This window comes from Dromiciops gliroides, chromosome 1, assembly GCF_019393635.1.
Source record: "Dromiciops gliroides isolate mDroGli1 chromosome 1, mDroGli1.pri, whole genome shotgun sequence".
NCBI lineage: Eukaryota > Metazoa > Chordata > Mammalia > Microbiotheria > Microbiotheriidae > Dromiciops > Dromiciops gliroides.
Window position 1 is genome coordinate 473,671,865 of NC_057861.1, and position 21,317 is coordinate 473,693,181.

Below are 21,317 nucleotides of genomic sequence, written 5' to 3' on the forward strand. Positions count from 1 at the left end.
CTGAAAAGAGGCAAAAATGGTAAATAACCATTGTTAAAGTGGTTGTGGGGCCATACGAAAAAAATATTCTAACTCACTATTTTTTTTGTGGGGGTGGGGCAGGGCAATGAAGGTTAAGTGACTTGCCCAAATAGTGTCAAGTGTCTGTGGTCAGATTTGAAATCAGGTCCTCCTGAATTCAGGGCTGGTGCTTTATCCACTGCACTACCTAGCTGCCTTTCTAACTCACTATTAATTGGAGAGTTCAGGTCAAAAAAATTCTGGGGGGGCAGCTAGGTGGTGCAGGAGGACCTGAGTTCAAATCCAGCCTCAGACACTTGACATTTACTAGCTGTGTGACCCTGGGCAAGTCACTTAACCCCCATTGCCCCGCAAAAACAAAAACAAAAACAAAACCCCAAAACAAAACAAAAAACAACCCCCCCTAAAAACCAAAAACAATTCTGGTGTCTACCTCATACCTATTAGATTGGATAATGGGACATCAGAGGAAAATAACAAGCATGGTAGGGGATATGGGGAAAATGAGATATTAATACATTCTTGGTAACATTGTAAACTCATTCAAACATTCTGTAGAACAATTTGGAACTATGGCCTGAGGGCTATAGAACCATGCATACTCTTTGACCTAGTAATACCACTACTAGGTTGATATCCTAAAAGAGATTAAAAAGAGTTGAATTTGAAATTGGGGAGATGCCAATCATTTGGGGAATGGCTGAACAAATTATGGCATGAGATTTTGATGGAACACTGTTGTTCTATAAGAAAGGATGAGCAGGATGCTATCAGAAAAACCTGGAAAGACATACATGAGCTGATGCAAAAGTGAAATATACTGTATATGAAATAACAGCAATATTGTAAGATGATCTGCTGTGAATGACTTGGTTGTTTTCAGCAATGCAATGATCCAAGACAACTCTGAAGGATTTATGAAAAATTAAATCCATCTATGGAGAAAGAACTGATGGTATCTGAATATAGATTGAAGCATAATTTTTTTTGTTAGTTCCTTTTTCTAAAGTTTTTTGTCTGTTTTCTTTTACAACCTGACTAATGAGGAAATATTTTGTATGACTACACATGCATAACTTATGTTGAATTGCTGGAATTCTTTTCTTAAATTTTTTTTTTAGTGAGGCAATTGGGCTTAAGTGACTTGCCCAAAGTCACAAAGCTAGTAAGTGTCAAATGTCTGAGTCTGGATTTTAACTCAGGTCCTCCTGACTCCAGGGCTGGTGCTTTATCTATTGTGCCACCTATCTGCCCCAAAACTTGGGTTCCAGCTTTCTTTTTATTTTGTTTTGTTTTGTTTTTTGGCAGGGCAATGAGGGTTAAGTGACTTGCCCAGGGTCACACAGCTAGTAAGTGTCAAGTGTCTGAGGTTGGATTTGAACTCAGGTATTCCTGAATCCAGGGCTGGTGCTTTATCCACTAAACCACCTAGCTGCCCAAATTGCTGGAATTCTTAAGGACAGGTGGGGAGTGAGAGAAGAGAATGTGGAGCACAAAGTTTTAAAAATCAATGTTAAAATTTGTTTTTAGATGTATTTGGGGAAAATAAAATTCTAAATGAGTTATGTAAAATGCTTTAAAAATGAAGTGGTTGTGGCAAAATGGTTTATCCATTTTGGAAAGTAATTTTGAACTGTTCTTTCAAAGCTACTTGTGGTAAAAATTATTTGTAGCAAAGATTAATATTGAAAGTTTTAGCTGAATCATTTGAGAGGGGCCACCCTGAGATTATGCATGCTACTGAAGCGGCTTTTGAAGGACCTCCCCTTTGGGGGAGGAAAACATGAGGAACTTCTGGAACACCAGCTCTTAAGTGACAGCAGGAATGGAAGTTCACTTGCTCTGGCTGTGTACTTAGCCATGGCATGTTAGGGGAGTTCAGGCTGGTGGTGTCTGGGGACCTGGCAGAGCACTTGTTTCATACTCTATTTTGGGCGACTGCTGAGTTCTGGGCTGGTGAGTTAATGATGGAAAACCCTAAGCTTAGTGTTAAGACTATCTATCTGCATTTCTACTTCCTTATTTCCTTAATTGTTTTCACTGTTATGTTCTAATTAATTCCCAAGCAAATGCCACTCGATTTGCATGCTTTGGTTACAAAGAGGCTTTTTAACATCCTTGGCCAAGGTTGTTGCTAATGGGGACCTTATTAAGGACCTCCTAGATGCCCTGAAACTGCCCTCTGCCCTAGCTATTGTACATTGCCCTGCGCACATGGGGAATAGTGATCCCATTTCAAAGCGGAATGCATGACCTGATTCTGCAGCCAAGCTGGCTGCATTAGAAACTCCTGAACATGTATTTAACCTCTCACCTTCTGAGGATATTCCTTCCAACCTAACCTATGATGATTCTGAAGTAGAAAGGTGGAAAAAGAGATTTAAGGTGAAACAGATCAATGGAGTCTGGATGTCTTCAGAGGGAAAACCACTTCTTCCCTGGAAGTTCTATCACCAGGTATGTCTCTCTATTCACAGAAAAGGTCATTATGGCACACAAGGCATTGTGGAATCTATTAAGAGAACCTGGATAGCACCAGGTGTGACTAACACAGCATCTCAAATCTGCTCAGGCTGCTCCACATATCAATCTTATAATCAGCATGCTTTCAAGGCCAAAGCTTATGGAGGACATCCTCTAGCATATACACCCTTTGAGCACTTGCAAATTGACTATATTACAATGCCAAAAGCAGGACATTATAAATTTTGCCTTGTTATAGTTGATCAACTCACTTGGTGGGTGGAGGCATTTCCCAGCCCCGAGTCACAGCTGCCTTTGTTGCCAAGACTCTTCTTAAAGAGATAATTCCTTGCGTTGGCCCACCAGCCTGCATTGATTCTGACAAAGGCACACATTTTACTGATTCATTTTTATCCCAAATCTACTCTTTCTTGGGAATAACTCCAAAATTCCACATGCCCTACTACTCATAAAGTTCAGGCCAGGTATGAATAAAGAGCTTAAGAATATGATTGGCAAATTATGTACTGAAACCCATTTGAAATGGCCTGATATTCTACCATTGGCATTATTCTATCTACACAGTAGACCAAGAGGAGAACTTTATATATCTTCTTATGAAATTCTTTTTGGTCACCCTCCTATCCAAGCTAAAACTTTCAATATTAATCTTTTCCACAAACAATTTTTACCACATACTAAACTGTTACATTCCTTTGCCCTAGTTATACTACTACTTAGTTCATAGTCAGGAAGATTAAAGAAAGGATAAAAAACCCTATCCATACCAAAATATTTATAGCTTTTATAGTAAAGAATGGAAACTGAGAACTACTTCTTCAATTACATAATGGCTAGAAATCACATGTTAAATGAATGTAATGGAATATTACTGTGAAATTAATAATGACCAAAGGAATGGTTTCAGAGAAACCTAGGAAGAGTTTTAAAAACTGATTCAAAGGGAAATGAGCTAAACAAAGAGGAAAATGTAAACAATTACAAAGATACAAAGAAAACAACTTTAATGACTAAGGTGACAGAAAAGAAAAATGATCAATGCTGGAAGGAAAGTGTGAAAGTAAGTACACTGTGAACTACTCCAAAAATTCTGGAGAATTTGTGACTATGTACAATATTGCCACGAGGTTTATACTCCAAAAAGCCCCCCCGCCCCTGTCCCCCAAAGGAAAATGAATTATATGTAAACAAATACTTATAATAGCTCTTGCTATGGTGGTAAAGAATTGGAAACTGATGGAATGCCCATCAATTGGGGAATGGGTGAACATGTTTTGGTATATGATAGTTATGAAATGCTCCTGTGATGTAAAAAGTGATGAAGGAAATTATTTCAGAAAATTCTTGGAAAACTTATATGAACTGATTCAAAGTGAAGTGAGCAGAACAAGGAGAACAACACACACACAGTATCAGCAATATTGCAATGATTATCAACTATGAAAGACAATAATGTTGATCCATGAAATTTCCAAAGGTCTCATGATGAAAAAAAATCTATCTACCTCTGAATAGAGACCTGATGTACTCTAAGTGCAGACTGAAGCATTTTTTCTTCTTTACTTTTCTTTCTTCCTTCCCACAATATTGTTAATGTGGAATATTTTTCATGATTTCATATATTTAATTAGTACCCTAATTCTTACTTTTTCAATGGGTTAGAGAGGAGATGAAGGGAAGGAGAGAATTTGGAACTGAAATTTAAAAAAAACTTAAGAAAGAAAAGAAAAAAATTTGAATAACAACAACAACAAAACCTTTGACCAAAGCATAGGATGGCAGAGAGAAACCAAGAAGTTCCCTGAGCTTTCCCATGTTTTCCTCAAAACAACATTAAATCAAATCTCTAAACCTACAAACCTATAGAACCCACAAACCTATAGAACCTACAAAAAGACAGAGACACAGTCCTCCCACTTGAGATAATTTAGAAGACATCAGGAAAGGTCTATCTCACGTGGGTGAAAGGGGAGGGTGGCTCAACACAGCTCAGTTCAGGGAGAAGCCCAACACAGCTGCAGCTCCACACAACTGAAAGTGGGGCAGTCAAGAGTGGTAAGAAGCTTGCAATAGTGGCCCTGGTGCCCTAGGAGCCAACTTAAACTTTAAAAGTTTAAAAATAGGCTACAACATGAGTAAGAAACAAAAAGGACCCTTACTATTGACAGCTTCTATGGTGAAAGGGAAGAACAAAACTCAAACTCAGATGAGTTTGTCAAAATGCCGACAAATGAAGACTCAAGTGGGAAGATGAACTTGTCTCAAGAACAAAAGGACATCTTTGAAGAGCTCAAGAAGGCTTTTAAAAGCCAAATAGAGAGGTAGAAGAAAAAAATGGGAAAAAGAAATGAAAGAAATGAGTTACACTGGAAAAAGAAGCACAAAAATTGACTGAGGAAAACAATTCCTTAAAAAATACAATTGGCCAAATGAGTGAAAAAAATGGCCAAATTGGGGGTGGAGAGGTGGGAGGGATTGGCCAAATGGAAAAAGAGCTGCAAAAGCTTACAACCAATAATTAACTACTCAGCAAAACTGATCATTCTCTTTCAGGAGAAAAGATGGACATTCAAAGAAATAGGGTACTTCCAAGGTTTCCTGAAATAAAGACCAGAACTGAACAGAAAATTTGATATCCAAATACAAGACTCAAGAAGTATAAATAGGTAAATGGGGAGGGGGGAGAAGGGGTGTTCAATGAGGTTAAACTGCTTATATCCCTGTGAGGGAGGATAATACTTTGAACTCTTGGGATCTGTATCTCTATTAAGGTATTGTTATTAAATTGACTTTGATGTGATGATATAAAGAAACTTAAGGAGCAAAATAGAAGGAGACTAGGGGGAGGAGAGGAAGTGGGAGGTGGAATGGAGTTAATTACATCATATGAAGAGGCAGAAAAAGAACCCATTGCTATAGAGGGAGAGAAGGGAGGGGTGAGCACTGTTTCAACCTTACTCTCATCCATCAGATTTGGTTCAGGGAGGGAATAACATACACTCCCATTTGTATAAAGAGACTTAGCTTACTCTTTTTTTTCCTTTTTTTTTTTTTTTTAGTGAGGCAATTGGGGTTAAGTGACTTGCCCAGGGTCATACAGCTAGTAAGTGTTAAGTGTCTGAGGCTGGATTTGAACTCAGGTACTCCTGACTCCAGGGCCGGTGCTCTATCCACTGTGCCACCTAGCTGCCCCTTAGCATACTCTTTAAGGAAGCAAAAGGAGAAGGGGAAAAGGGGAAAAGGGTGTTATTGATAGAAGGGAGGGCAGAAACAAGGGGAAAAGGGGGCAAGAAAAGGAAGGGTGGCTGATAAAAGTGAGGGCAGATTAAGGGAGGCAGTGGACAGAAGCAAAACACTGGTTAGGAAGAATAGGGTAAAAGAAGGAAAAAAGAGCACAAAGAAGGGGGAAAAGAGGATGGAGGGAAATAAACAGTTAATAATCTTAACTGTGAATGTGAATAGGATGAAATATCCCATAAAATGAAATCTAATAGCAGAGTGGATTAAAAATCAGAATCCTACAATATGTTGTTTACAAGAAACACATTTGAAGAAGAGAGATACACACAGACTAAAGGTAAAATGTTGGAGCTGAATATATTATGCTTCAGCTTAAGTCAAAAAAGCATGGGTAGCAATTCTTATCTCAGACAAAGCAAAAGCAAAAAATAGATCTAATTAAAAGAGATAAGGAAGGAAACCACATCTTGCTAAAAGATATGATAGATAATGAAAAAATATCAATACTAAACATGTATGCACCAAGTGGTATAGCATCCAAATTATTAGGGGAGAAGTTAAATGAGTTATAAGCGGAAATAGATAGCAAAATTATACTAGTGATGGATCTGAACCTTCCCCTCTCAGAATTAGATAAATCTAACCACAAAATAAATAAGAAAGAAGTTAAAGAGATAAATAGAATGTAAGAAAAGTTAGATATAGATATCTGGAGAAAATTGAATGGGGATAGAAAGGAATATACTTTTTTCTCAGTGGTACATGGCAAATACTCAAAAATTGACCATGTATTAGGGCACAAAAACCTCATAGTGAAATATAGAAAGGCAGAAATAGTAAATGTATCCTTCTCAGATTATGATGCAATAAAAATTACATGTAATAAAGAGTCATGGAAAGGCAGACTGAAAATTAATTGGAAACTAAATAATCTCATCCTAAAGAATGAGGGGGTCAAACAACAAATCATAGAAACAATCAATAACTTCATCTAAGAGAATGACAATAATGAGACAACATACAAAAACTTATGGGATGCAGCCAAAGCAATGCTTAGGGCAAATTTTATATCTGTAAATGCTTACGTGAATAAACAAGAGAAAGAGGAGATCAATGAATTGTATATGGAACTAAAATAGCTAGAAAAAGAACAATTTTAAAATCCCTAATTAAATACTAAATTAGAAATCCTGAAAATCAAAGGAGAAATTAATAAGATTGAAAGCAAGAAAACTAGAGAATTAATCAATAAAACTAAGAGCTGGTTTTATGAAAAAAACAACAATAAAATAGATAAACCTTTGGTTAATTTGATTAAAAAGAAAGAAGAAAACCAAATTGCCAGTATCAAAAATGAAAGGGGTGATTTCACCACCAATGAAATGGAATTAAAGCAAAAATTATGAGCTATTTTGCCCAATTGTATGCCAATAAATTTGACAATCTAAATGAAATAGATAAATATTTACAAAAATACAAATTGTCCAGGTTAACTGAAGAGGAAATAAAATCCTTAAATAGGCTGATTTTAGAAAAAGAAATTGAAGAAGCCATCAATGAACTCCCTAAGAAAAAATCTCCAGGGCCAGATGGGTTACAAGTGAATTCTACCAAACATTTAAAGAACCATTAATTCCAATACTATACAAGTTTTTTGGAAAAGTAGGTGAAGGAAGGGGCAGCTAAGTGGCACAGTGGTTAAAGCACTTGCCCTGGATTCAGGAGGACCTGAGTTCAAATCTGGCCTCAGACACTTGACACTAGCTGTGTGACCCTGGGCAAGTCACTTAACCCCCATTGCCCTGCCAAAAATAAAAAATAAAAATAGGTGAAGGAGTTCTACCAAATTCCTTTTATGACACAAATATGGTGTTGGTACCTAAACAAGGCAGAGCCAAAACAGAGAAAGAAAATTACAAACCAATTTCTCCAATGAATATTGATGCAAAAATCTTAAATAAAATATTAGCAAGGAGATTATGGCAAGTGATCACCAGGATAATACATTATGACCAGGTAAGATTTATACCAGAAATGCAAGGCTGGATCAATTTATTTATTTGTTTATTTATTTACTTACTTTTTTTTTTCATTTTTGTTTTTTTAAGGCTGGTTCAACATTAGGAAAACTATCAACATTATCAACCACATCACTAACAAAACTAACCAAAATCATATGATTATTTCAATAGATGCAGAGAAAGCATTTGACAAAATACAACACTCATTCCTATTAAAAACACTAGAGTATCGGAATAGGTGGAGCTTTCCTTCAAAAGGCTCCTATTCCTTAAAATAATAAGCAGTATCTACCTAAAACCATCAGCAAACATTATATGTAATGGAGATAAGTTAGAGGCATTCCCAATAAACTTAGGGGTAAAACAGGGATGTCCATTATCACCTGTATTATTTAATATTGTACTAGAAATATTAACTTTACCAATAAGATAAGAAAAAGGAATTAAAGGAATTAGAATAAGCACGGAGGAAACAAAACTTTCACTCTTTGCAGATGAGAATCCTAGCGTATCAACTAAAAACTAATTGAAACAATTAACAACTTTAGCAAATTTGCAGGATATAAAATAAATCCTCATAAATCATCAGCACTTCTATACATGACCAACAAAACTCAGTAACAAGAAATAGAGAAATTCAATTTAAAGTAACTATAGATAATATAAAATACTTGGGAGTCTACCTGCCAAGACAAATCCAGGAACTTTATGAACACAATTACAAAACACTTTTCACACATATAGGACAGGCTGAGCTAATATAATAAAAATGACAATTTTACCTTAATTAATTTACCTATTCAGTGCCATACCAATCAGACTACCGAAAAATTATTTTATAGAGTTAGAAAAAACAATAACAAAATTCATCTGGAAGAACAAAAAGTCAAGAATATCAAGGGGACTGATAAAAATAATGCACAGGAAAGTGGACTAGCCATACCAAATTTTAAGCTATAGTATAAAGCAGCAGTCATCAAAACTATTTGGTACTGGCTAAGAAATAGAATGGAGGATCAGTGGAATAGGTTAGGTACAGGAGATGCAGCAGTAAATGACTTTATTAATGTACTGTTTGATAAACCCAAAGACTCCAGCTTCTGGGATAGGAACTCAGTATTTGTCAAAAACTGCAGGGAAAACTGGAAGATAATATGGCAGAAACTAGGCATAGACCAAAGGAATAATCAACTATAATTCCAGAGGACTTATGATGAATCACGCTACCTACCCCCTAAAAAAGAGATGGTGAATTTAATACATAGACTATATTTTCAGATTTAGCCATTGTGGAAGTGTATTTTTAGATCTGACTGATATGGAAATTTGTTTTTCTTGACTTTTCTTTTTCATTTTCCCTAATTTGGGTGTGGAGTAGAAGGGAATGACTGCTAGAAAGAGAGTGTAGCCACAAATAAGGGAAAGGGAGAGAGAGGGAGGGGAGAGGGAGGGAGGAAGGGGAACAAAGGAAGGACAGAGGTAAGACAGGAATGGATAAAGGAAGGAAGAAAAGAAAAAGGGTGAAAGAAAGAAATGAAATAAAAAAGGATAAAGAAGAAGACAGAAAGACAGAAAAAAGAAATACAGAAAGGAGAAAGGAAAAAAGAAAATGTCATTGAAATATTTTTAAAACAGAGAAGAAAATAAAAGGGAGACCAGAAAGAATAATAGACTATCAGGATATATTTGAAATTTACATGTTGAATTTATTACATATTTTAGAAGAAAAGTAAGCTTTACTTAACAGAGATTCACAATTTCATGTACAACCTTCTTTTGCTGTTGTACTATCTATATGGAAATGCTCCCTCCCCCACCCCCTTTTTGGTGTTCTCAAAGTTCAGAGTTTTAAAAAATTAAGACTTAAATAGAGTTTATATTTGTTCCTAGAGTCAATAGAGAAATACTGGGGTGTACTGAGTAAGGTTATAACTTGGTCAGATCTGTTTTTAAGGACAAACGTGGGCAGCTGTATGGAGGATGCATTGAAGTGAGGAAGGAGGCAAGGAAGGGGGACTATTTAGGATTCTATTGCAATAATTTAGTCCAGAGGTAATGAATGTCTTAACTAAGGTGGTAGTTAAGTGTTTAGAGAGAAAGGATTGGTCTGATTCAAGACATATTATTATAGAGACAAAACCAGCAAAATTCGTCCATTGATTATATGTGGAATGAAGAAGAGGGAGAAAATATAATACAAAAATCTAAGAATCATGTTGGACTACATTTTTGTAAGAAAAAATCAATGAAAGAAAAGGAAATGAAATAACAAACAATGGAAGAAAATGAATGCAGCTACAAAGCAATGAGACATTTTTTTTATTAGATACGTTAACTGGGTATGAAGGCAACTTCTCACAGATTGTAGATGGTTGTTCATAGTTTTCTAGAATTTTTGAGTAGGAAAAGAGTCCAATTTCCTAATTTCATATGTGAGGCAACTGAGCTCCAAAGAGGAGAAATGATTCATCCAAGGAAGAAGTAGTTCCAGATTATAAAGTCAGGCCTTTTGACTCTAAATCCACTGAGATTTTCAACCTACCAAACCATCCACTTGATAATTGTTTTGAGCAAGGAGAACACTGTGGAAATACATATATGATTTCTTGAGGTAACTGCTCTGAGAATGGTATTCCTTTTTATGCATAAATTCTGCTATTTTTAACCAACTAACAAAAATACTTCATAATCATGCCTTATAATGCAGAAATGGTAATATTTACAGTGACTAAGAAATGGTTACATTGAAATGTTTAGTAATTATAATCTTTTATTATGGACAGATGGAATTCTGTATTTAGTTTAACTCATTTTTTTTTCTTTTTTAATGAACTGTGTGAAATCACTTGCAGCCAAGTTGAAACTTCTCATCCTAGGAGCTGCTTTTTGAGGACCAGTTCCTGAAGGGTGTAGGATGCGGTTGTCATAGCCTGTTAAATAGAGCTTGTCCAGCAAAACATTAGCCAATGTTCTATTAGTCATCACTCTCTATTAACCACTATTTCTGTAACAAAATAATATGAATCTAATTAAGGATCATGATCATGACCCTGAGGTACTACAGAAGCTCATGCAAAAAAAATCTTTATCGAATTTAAAGTCCCACATAATTTGGAAACTACCTTTCGAGCCTTATTTCATAAGCAGCAGCCAAAATGAACTACTGACTATTTCCAGAATATATTCTATCATTTCTTTCTTTAAAACTATTCTATACACCTGCAATTTCTTCCTCTCTGTCTCTACCTGTTGAAATAGGAATCTGATTTGGACTAGGGCCTTCTAGATAATCTATTTTATTTTATAAATGAGGAAGCCAAGACCCAGAGAGGGTGAGTAATTTGCTTGTCAAACTCAGGTCCTCTTACTCTGAATCCCTCATTTTCCCCCCACTGTGACACACTAAATACTTGCCTCTTCTTCACAGCCCAGCAAAATCTACCTCTGTCATGATTTCTGCATGATATATCTTTCTCATGCATTTATCAGATGCTAATTCACATGGTATTTGTTTGTGGGCAAATCTCTTCTCAACTACTCTTTGAGCAAATTAACCATGAATGAAATGAATGAGTATAACTTATTTATGTAACTATTTCACATCATTCTTTAGTTTTTCATGTTTATGTGACATATCTCCCCAAATAGATTGTAAACTCTTTGAGGGCAGAAACCCAATATTATTTTTTATTTTACTTAAGATTCCTGAAACATGCCTTATATTCCCCATCTCTTTGCCCTATATCTGGAACATCTTTCTATTCTTATCAATGGTTCTATCATTTCTTTCAATCGAAACTTCTTCCATTTTTCAAGGCCTGAATGAAATTCTACTTCCTCTATAAATACTTCCCAGTTACCCTGAACTAGAAGGTATCTCCCTCTTCTGAAGTCTCATAATACTTTGCATCTCTTTTATGGGATCCTGGACAAGTTCCTGAAACTCAATTTTCTCATTTATAAAATAGGAATGAAAATACCTGTACTACTTACTCACAAAGTTCCTGTGAAGTATGAAGAAAGTCCTTTATAAATCTTATACACTGCATGTCTGTTTCTGTCTCTTCATACATTTATGTCCATCTATCCTTCTGTCTATTTTCTGTGTTCATGTCTTATCTCTTTTACTATATTTTAAGTTCATTGAGGGCAGGATTTTGTTTAATTTTTGTCTCTTTAGGGCCTAAAATAATAACTTTAACATGGTAAGTGTTTTGAATGAAACTATGTTGAGTAACAGTTTGCTGTCACCTGATTAAACATGTTTTGGATTAGATTAGCATGAGGGGATCCTAAGAGACTTCTTTCAAATACATGAGGAGAAGAAACTGTGTAATTCTTAGGGCAATGATGTTTTGAACACTACAATTGAAAGAGACTTGGATTTGGCACACTCCTTACTTCCCCTGGCCTTTTGTAATCCTATCATTACTTAACTTTGATTCCTTTTAATTCCATTGCTTATGATTAAAACATCTTATTCAGCTTCTTGTTGCTGCTTTCTATTGAATTCTAGGACACATACCCACATAACTTAATGACTTTAGGACACAGTATGGTTTTTCTATGAGCCTCAATGTCTGCCATCATCTTTGATGACTTCAGTCTTCTAATTGGTAATCATTCTCATAGTATGATTTCTAAATTTATCAACTTCATCAGCTCCCATAACCATCATCTCAACCCTACCTTAGCCATCTGGGGTTCCCATCACAGGGAATTTTTCAGTCTCCAAGATCCTTAGCTTTGGAATTATGTTTTCTGTTCACAGTCTAATGCCTTCTCAACCATGTCATTCATTCTAGACATGGTGTAGTGATTGGTCATTTTGACTTCTAGTCATGCAATAGCTCCCTGTTTTTATAATTCATGACTTCTCTTGTTTTCAATTCTTTCTCTTTATAGACATAGGTCATACATAAAAAACTATAGATACAGGATCATAGCTTTTGGAGCTTAAATGGACTTCAAATGTCATAGAGTCCAACACCTTTATTTCATAGGTGAGGATCCTGTGGTTCACAGAGGTTAATTGATATATAAAGTGACACTCCCCTCTAAAACCCTTTAAACAAGACACTGCCCTAAATTCTTGAGTCCCTTATGTTGGGTCTTTGCCTTATTTCAGGAAATCTTCATTTTGGGGGTAAGGATTAAAGAATAAAATGCATACTCTTTATTCTGATATTCAAGAATTCCCATGATCTGGTTCTCATCTATCTTTGCAACTTAATTTCATACTATTTACCTAACTGCAGTCTACATTCAATCAACCAATTAACAAGCATTGTCTAAAATGTGCCACTGAGGACATAAACACAAAAGAGAAAGACCCTGACCTTAAGGATCTTACATTTTTAATGAGAGAAACAACACATACATATGTGAGTCTATAAATAGCATGATAATAAATAAAAACAAGACCGGTTGGGGAGTATATGAACTAGCAGCTAAGGAAATCAGGAAGAGGTTCATGGGGAAGGAAGTGTTTGAGCTAAGTCTTGAAGGAAAACAGGGATTTTAAGGTGTTGAAATAAAGCAGGAGTGCATTTCAGGCATGAGGGACAGTCACTGTAAAGGCAAGGAGATAGGAGATAGGATGTTGTGTGTGCAGAAGAGCAAATAGGCCAGTACTGTGCAAGTGCATCAGTGTGTGGAAGAGAGTTATATTCAAAAAGACTTAAAGAGCCAAGTTGTGAAGAGATATACATGGCAGAATGTTTGTTTGGTTGGTTTTGGTTTTTTATCCTGGAGGTTAGGGGAAGCCAGTTATTTTATTCTATTTATGCTGTTCAATCATTATGCTACAAATTTTTCAGAAAGCACAAAAGCCTGATCCATTTTCCCATGCCAGGTCAAAGCCCAGTTACAAAAGAATAAACAAAATATAACAAAAAGAGCCCCAGAACCCAATTGGCAGTCTCACTGCTCTTCAGACAATGGACTTAAAACTGTAAATATTATCACAGAATAGACTCTTGTCTTTGCAAGTGGCCACAGAGTTCCTGTCCATGGGGCCTCTTTAGGTCCATGTAGCTTTTCTTCTGAGGACAGGAGCAAGGAGACTTTGAGCAAGTCTGGCACTGGATCCCTTCCACTCAATAAGGGTTAAAGCTCTTTTGGCACTTGCAACAGAATTGTTTGAAATAGACCTTATTATTCCCAGAAATACACTAGATAGAAGCACTCTCCCACCTGGTCTTGCAGTCTTGACAGTGAAAGTAGCTATATTTCTGTTCCTCAAACTGGAAACTGGGTCTCTTGGGAAGAGTGGTTACCTCCTCATCTGGGTCTCCTGCTTGGGAGCAGCAGTCAATTCATCTTCCTCCCACTGGGACTTTTTTCCAACTGCTGTGGCCATTCTTCAGCTTCCCTGGTGCCTTCTGGCTCTGGTGAAAAAGGCTGCTGAGGTCTGGACTCCACCCCTGAGGATGCCTTCCCTTTCCCCTGGCCTTCTTATTGGCTAAGGGGAATCAGGAGCACTGAACTGAGCACTGAAAAATAGAAGCCTCCCATGGGGAGGCCAATGGCACTGCTGCTTTCTTGAGGGGAGCTGCTGTACAGGGGCTCTGGCTCTAGCACAAGCATTGGATGAACTTATACACCCATGGGCTCACCTGCACTCTTCTGTCTTTGGTGTTTGCTTTGCACAGCTGCAGGGTCATGTTGGGGTTCACCTTATGGCCTTGAGCTCTGCCCTCTTGTAACTGTCTAAGTAGTCCCCAACTTTCAGTTGTGTCTGACTCTTTGTGACCCCATTTGGAATTTTTTTGGAAAAGATACTAGAGTGGTTTGCCATTTCCTTTTCCAGCTCATTTTGCAAATGAGAAAACTGAAGCAAACAGGGTTAAGTGACTTGCCCAGGTCACACAGTTAGGAAGTGTATGAGGCCCGATGTGAATTCAGGAAGAGGAGTTTCTAACTCCAGAACCTTCATGCTTTTCTACTGTGCCACCATGCTAACCCATCTCTCATCTACTCAAACAAAATGATTAAATGTTTCTTTTAAGGTATAACAATAGTGATGTAACTGTTCAATGATCCTCCGATCATAACTATCAAGGGAAGCATAAAATGGGTAGAAAGATCCTCACCAAAGGGTTTTTTAAAACCACTATTATGAGGAGAACAATTCTCTATCAATGGTGTAGTCCTGTAGTTACTTCTATTTTCAAATGATATCATTCTAGTTGCATCAATCTGTGGAACATTGTGGAGCTCCTTGGAAGAGATCTATTACCACTCAAAAGAGTTTGGCCTGACCATTCATATAGAAATGATTATGTGAATGAAAAATGTCTATTGTCTGGATTATGACATACATTTGGATAGATCACCTATACTCTCTGTCACCATGTATATCTGGGACAGTCTATATAAATAAACAAAGGAACGGATACAGATGTAAAAAAAAAAAAGGAAAAGAACAAAGCTCCAGTTATAACCCCCAACTACTCTCAGATATAAATGGTTAACTTTTAATTACCAATTAGTAATAAAGGTATTGTTAGATGAATACAAGATATGGAACACAATAGTTTCTGAATGAATGAAAGTCACCATCATACAAAATACAATGAAGAAAATGATGGTATGTGTGAAAAAGATGCATATATAACAAGTGAGGAACTCAAAAGAACAGAAATAAACGGTTCATAAAAGAAATGTATAATCAGAAAAAGAGATTTATAAAGGGTGATATCATATGCAAATTAGAGGAGCATGGAATCCTAGTTAGATCCATGAATAAGGGAAGAATTTATGACCAAACAAGAGACAGAGAGCATTATGTGATATAAAATGGACAATTTTGATTATGTTAAAATAAAAAAAAAGTTTTCCATAAGCAAAACCATTGAAGCCAAGATTAGAAGGAAAGCAGGAAACAGAAAAAAAATTATAGCAAGCTTCCCTGATCGAGGTAGGCCTCCACATAAAATATGTAGAGAGATGAGCCAAATTTTTTCATGTACATTCTTTCCCCCATTATATGCTATTATAGAAATGCTTGTTTCATTTCTTAAGTTCAAAGTAAAATAAATAAAATCAAAAAAGTTAAAAAAAGAAAAGTAGATGAATTGGTCACATGACAAAGGCAAAAAATGACCAGCGGATAGTCCATGTTCTCTAGTAATATGCTCAGACTATCAAGAGGATATTTGAGTATTTGTTTGTGTGAATATTTGACTACTGCTATTTCACTATAGTACCCTCCTTTTTTACTTTAAAATGAAAATTGTCCTTGAGGAATAAACACCTTAGACTCCTTTCAGGGATTTATGCTCTAGGACAGTAGTCTTTACAGTGTAAAGTCCCTCATGGGGCTGTCATCCCTCAAGAGGATGGTGAATGACCTCAAGGGACATGTGATCCATCAAACAGAGGATAGGAAAATAGGTTACATACATCCCACTCTCCCTGTGATTGACAATTGGGAAATCTTTCTCTGACACAACTGATGCCTCTTATATGCATGCTCTTACTTCTCCCTCTCTGAACTAGGCTTGAGCCCCTCAAGATGGTTATATTCTGACAGCTGAGGGGGGCCCACAACAGCAGCTTTCATTGGGAATACATTCCCATAGGCAGCATTCCCACCCTCTACCTTCCTTTTATCTTGTGACTGGGCAGATGGTGCCTTCCTCAGAAGATGGGCTCCATATTCCTTTGCAGTGACTAATGAGTAAGATCTCTACTGATCTCCCTTTTTCATTTTGACTAAGTTGCATAGGATGTGCAAGCATAGATGAGTTATTGCTATTTGCATTAGTTTCAGCCTGCTTGCCTTTGCTCTCTTCCTTTTCCCCTGCATTACTTTCAGTCCAGACTGTCAACCTGTTGCCCCCCTTCTCCTGAGACTTGCTGGGGTGCCCTCCCTAATCCTTAATCCAGGCCTCAGGTTTCTGGCTTCTATCTTTTCCTCAAGGCTTTCTCCAGTGCTCTAGTGGCCATTTCCAGGCTAGACCCATCTATAATATCCTGCTTCTGCCTTCTGTCCACCTTCCAAATAGTATCTGGTCTCTGCTGGGATTTACATTCACCTGATTATGTCTGCTGTGAGGTAGGCTCCCAGGCTTCATGGCATTCAACATCATCATCTGTCACAAGATTAAATATGAAAGATCCCTGAGCAATCTAGTCGCCTCATTCCCTCAAAAGATTTCTTTCTGGTCACTAATAATCTGAGTAAATTCATTTCCCAATACTTGGCTCTGTCACAGTCTTCCCATTCCAGTGAATGTGAGCCTCCAGCTGTCATTGTGGCAGTCTCCCACTGCTTACTCCCTTAGCCCCAATCCCCTCAAGTCAATCCCTCTAATGCCCCACTCCAGATCTTCCACAGTGTTCCTTCCACAGTGTTCTTTGGGAATATCTGCTCTGTAACTAAGAAAGTTGATTTCATATTAAGACTTTCCCCTTCTCACTCTCTCTATGTTGTTGCCCTCACTGCCGACAGGCATCTCTGATCAACTTTTGCAGCAATAGATATATACTTTTACTCATATCCCCAACTCACTGTGGTGGTTGAGTCAAAATACTCCTTATTTCCATTGCCTAATCCAGACTGTCCCTCTACCACCATTACTCAACAATATCTCCTTCTCTGAGATTCATTCAAAGCATGTTTATCACCCAATCAAATTTCTGGAAGTTGTTACTGAATGTCCTCCAGGACTCCCTCCTTTCTCCATCAATGAATTCAATATTTGGCTAATGATCTTTGCTCCCCCCATTTCCAGCCTTTATACTAGAGTACTTCAACATGAACATTGATGCTCCCTCAAACACTGTAACTTCTCAGTTCCTCAATTTACTCATTTTCCATAACCTAGTCCTCCAGCCAAACTCAACTACACATAGAGATAGTGACACCTTTGATTCTGCAATTATTCACTTGTACTACTTCCTTCCCTGAAATTCCTTTGTATTATCTTTATCTGTTACCATCCCAGCTTTCTCTTTGTCCTACAATACTTAAACTTATTCTTCACCCTCATTGTGGCATCCAATTCCTCCACTCCTCAATTACTTCCCAAGTAATCACTCTTGCTCTGGCCATATTCTCCTCTTTTCCCTATGTTGACCCTTTGATGAAATAGTTAAAATCTACATTATCCCCTATGATTGAGTCCCTTGCCCCCTTATAGTATCTCTGATCCCAGCCCTCAAGGTTGGATTACTCCTATCATTTACTGCCTTTGCTCCTTTTGCTGCTGAGTGAGTTGAATATCCCCAAACTGTCTGACTAGGTCCATTAAAATTTTATATTATTCATGAGACTTCATATTCAATTCATGTTATTTACTTCAGCATACATATTGATATTTCTTCAAACACCTTAACTTCCCAGTTCCTGAATTTATTCATTTCCTGTGACCTATTCCTTCAAACCACCTCAGCAACATATAGAGATGGTAATATGCTTGATTCTGCCATAACTCACAAATGTTCTAATTCCATGCTCATGAACTCTGAAATTCCCATATAGCAGGGAATGTCTATATGGATGGTGAAGACCTAATTGAGACAGAGGTTCCTTTTTACAACAAAGTAATCCTTTTATACTTCTTTATTTTATCCCCTGTTCCATTTGCTGTACTGGCTATTTCAAAACTTTTCATTCCTCCTCAAACCTTCTATGACTCCTTTCTCCTCCCCTCCCCTCATCTTCTCAGCTGACTTATCTATTTTACTGAAACATTTGAGATCATTCACCAAGAGTCCTCTCTTCCTCCTTATCTCACATACTATTTGTCGCTATCTCTTCTTTTACGCCTCTCTCAAAAGAAGAGGTAGTCCTTCTCCTTGATAAGTAAAACCCCTGTAAGTGCAAAATTGATTCCATTCCATCTCATCTTCTCTATTAGATTGCCTCCTCTCTTTTCCCCTCTCTCTCAGTAATCTTGAATGTCTCCCTATCTACAGGCTACTTCCTTGCTTTCTACTAAGATGCCCATGACTCTTCTACCCTTAAAAGTCCTCACTTGTTCTGCCTATCCCTACTAGTTATCATCATATCTCTCCTTTCTTTCAAGGAAGACCTGTATGATTAGAGCCTATGCTTCCTTTTCTTTTATTCTCTTCTTAACTCTATAGTGTCTATCTTACATTCTCTTCTCCTACTGTGCTATTTCTCTTGGTGATATCATCAAATCCCATAGGTTCAATTACCAAGTCTATGCAGATGGTTCCAAGTGCTATTTTATCTGTCCCTAACCTTTCTCCTGACCTTTACTCTCACATCTTTTAACTGCCTGTTGCATATCAAGAAGTGTATTCCTATAGAATTGTACACTCAACATGTTTGAAACTGAACTTGTTATATTTCCTCTAAAATTCTCTTCTCTTCCTTCTTTCCCTGTTCCTATCATGGGTACCATCCTCTTCCAGTCATGAAGGCCCACAATCTCATTTCTCTCACCACTCCCTATATTCAATCAGATGTAAAGTCCTAGCAATCCTGCCTTCACAATATGTCACATAGATGGCTACATCTTTTATAACCACCACCACACTTCTCAGACATTCACTGTCTAATGCCTAGACTATCATCCTAGCCATCTGGTTTGCCTTCCTGCCTCAAATCTCTCCCCAATCCAGTCCATTCTCCCCTTAGCTGTCAAATTGATCTACCTAAAGCTCTTTTCTGACCATGTTACCTTCAGAATCATATTTTTGTTTCACTCTTAAAGTCCTCACAAACTGCCCCCTTCTTTTCTTTCCTGTCTTCTTACATCTTGCTGTATTCCACATATTCCTTTGCTTTTCCTTAAAGAAGATACTCCAAATCCTGACTCTAAATTTTCACTGGCTCTCCCCCATTCCTGAAATGTTGTTCCTTCACATCTTTCTCTCTGGCATTCCCTGGCCTCCTTCAAGTCTCATCTCAAATCCCACCTTCTGTAAGAAGCCCTTCCTGATCCCTTTTAAGATCTTTGTGCACCTGCTTCCATTTCCTGTTACCAAATTACCTTATATGCACATATATAACCTATTTGTACATGTATAACTTACATGTATATTATTTACTTGTTATCACTCCCATTTGAGTGTGAGCTCATTTTTTTTCTTTTTTTTTCTTTCTTTCTTCCTTTTTTTTTTTTTTTTTTTTTTGCTTTTGTTTGTATCCTCCACACAATGTTTGGCATATAGTAAGTGCTTAATAAATGTTTGCTGAGGGCAGCTAGGTGGCACAGTGGATAGAGCATTGGCCCTGGATTCAGGAGGACCTGAGTTCAAATACAGCCTCAGACCCTTGACACTTACTAGCTGTGTGACCCTGGGCAAGTCACTTAACTTCACCAAAAAATAAAAAAAAGTTTGTTGACTAATTGACCACATTTTTTCCCAGGTTGAAACTGTTGTTACCTTTGACTCCTAATTCTTCCTCACCCTATATATTCAATTAGTTACCTAATCTTGGCCTTACTTTCTTTACAACATTTTTTATAACTGACACCTTCTTTTTACTCATTACTTCATGCTTTTATCACCTCTCACCTGGACTATTGTTATAGCCTCCTCATTGATCTACCTACCTCCAGTTTCTTCTATGTCTGATCAGCTTCTTCTTCTTCTTCTTTTTTTTTTTTTTTTTTTTTGCGGGGCAATTGGGGTTAAGTGACTTGCCCAGGGTCACACAGCTAGTAAGTGTTACGTGTCTGAGGCCGGATTTGAACTCAGGTACTCCTGAATCCAGGGCCGGTGCTGTATCCACTGCGCCATCTAGCTGCCCCCCGATCTAGCTTCTAAAGAGGTTCAAAGGCAATTTTCCTGAAGGGTACATTTGATCATGTCACTCTGCTATTCAGTAATCTCCAAATGTACCCTATTTTCTCTAGACTCAAATATAACTTCATCTCTTGCTACTATATTTTAACTATTTTAAGTAAGTTTTAAAATGTCTATGATCATAAGAATAGTGGTATCTTTATATAATTTATAAATATACACATTTATGGTACATGTTAAAATTATTTTTACTGAAAGGAGTACAAAATTTTTAAAAAGTTTATAATTCATTACTCTAAGATAAGTGAAATCGAGATTCTTTCTCCCAAACATATTTTGCCCTAGAGAAAGCATCATGATATTGGGTCATTGAGGGAGGAGTGAAGTACCCTCACAGGGCAAGGAAAATGTCACAAATCGGGAGTGTAGGCTTATTAAAGATGAGATTCATGTGCCTGGGGTGGCTAGTAGACAGAGGAACTCTATCCCAGGGCAACTTCTTAATGAGGTACATACATAGAGGTACTGTGGACACCCCTTTTAGCCTAAAACCAAATCCAGCCCCCTGTCTTTACAGTCTTTAGAGACAGTGCAGGAATTGATAAGCAATCTGCCCCTAGTGATTTTGGAATAAAATTTAGATTTTATTTTAAAATATTTTAATGTCTTTGGCTCTGTCTTTGAAGTTCTAGCTTGTTATATTTTGGCAGATCTTGCTTCTCAAATTTGGTAAGGAATTTGGGGAAAAAAAGTTATAGAATTGGGGCAGTGGAGTAGGTATTTCATGTGCTGACAATTCTACTTATAAGAAATAGCTGG

At 37.1% G+C, this 21,317-nt stretch overlaps 1 pseudogene; it reads right to left on the reverse strand.

The window, feature by feature from the left end:
* Positions 1 to 13,698: 13,698 nt before the first annotated feature.
* Positions 13,699 to 17,349, reverse strand: LOC122750537 (annotated as a pseudogene).
* Between the last annotated feature and the right edge of the window lie 3,968 nt (positions 17,350 to 21,317).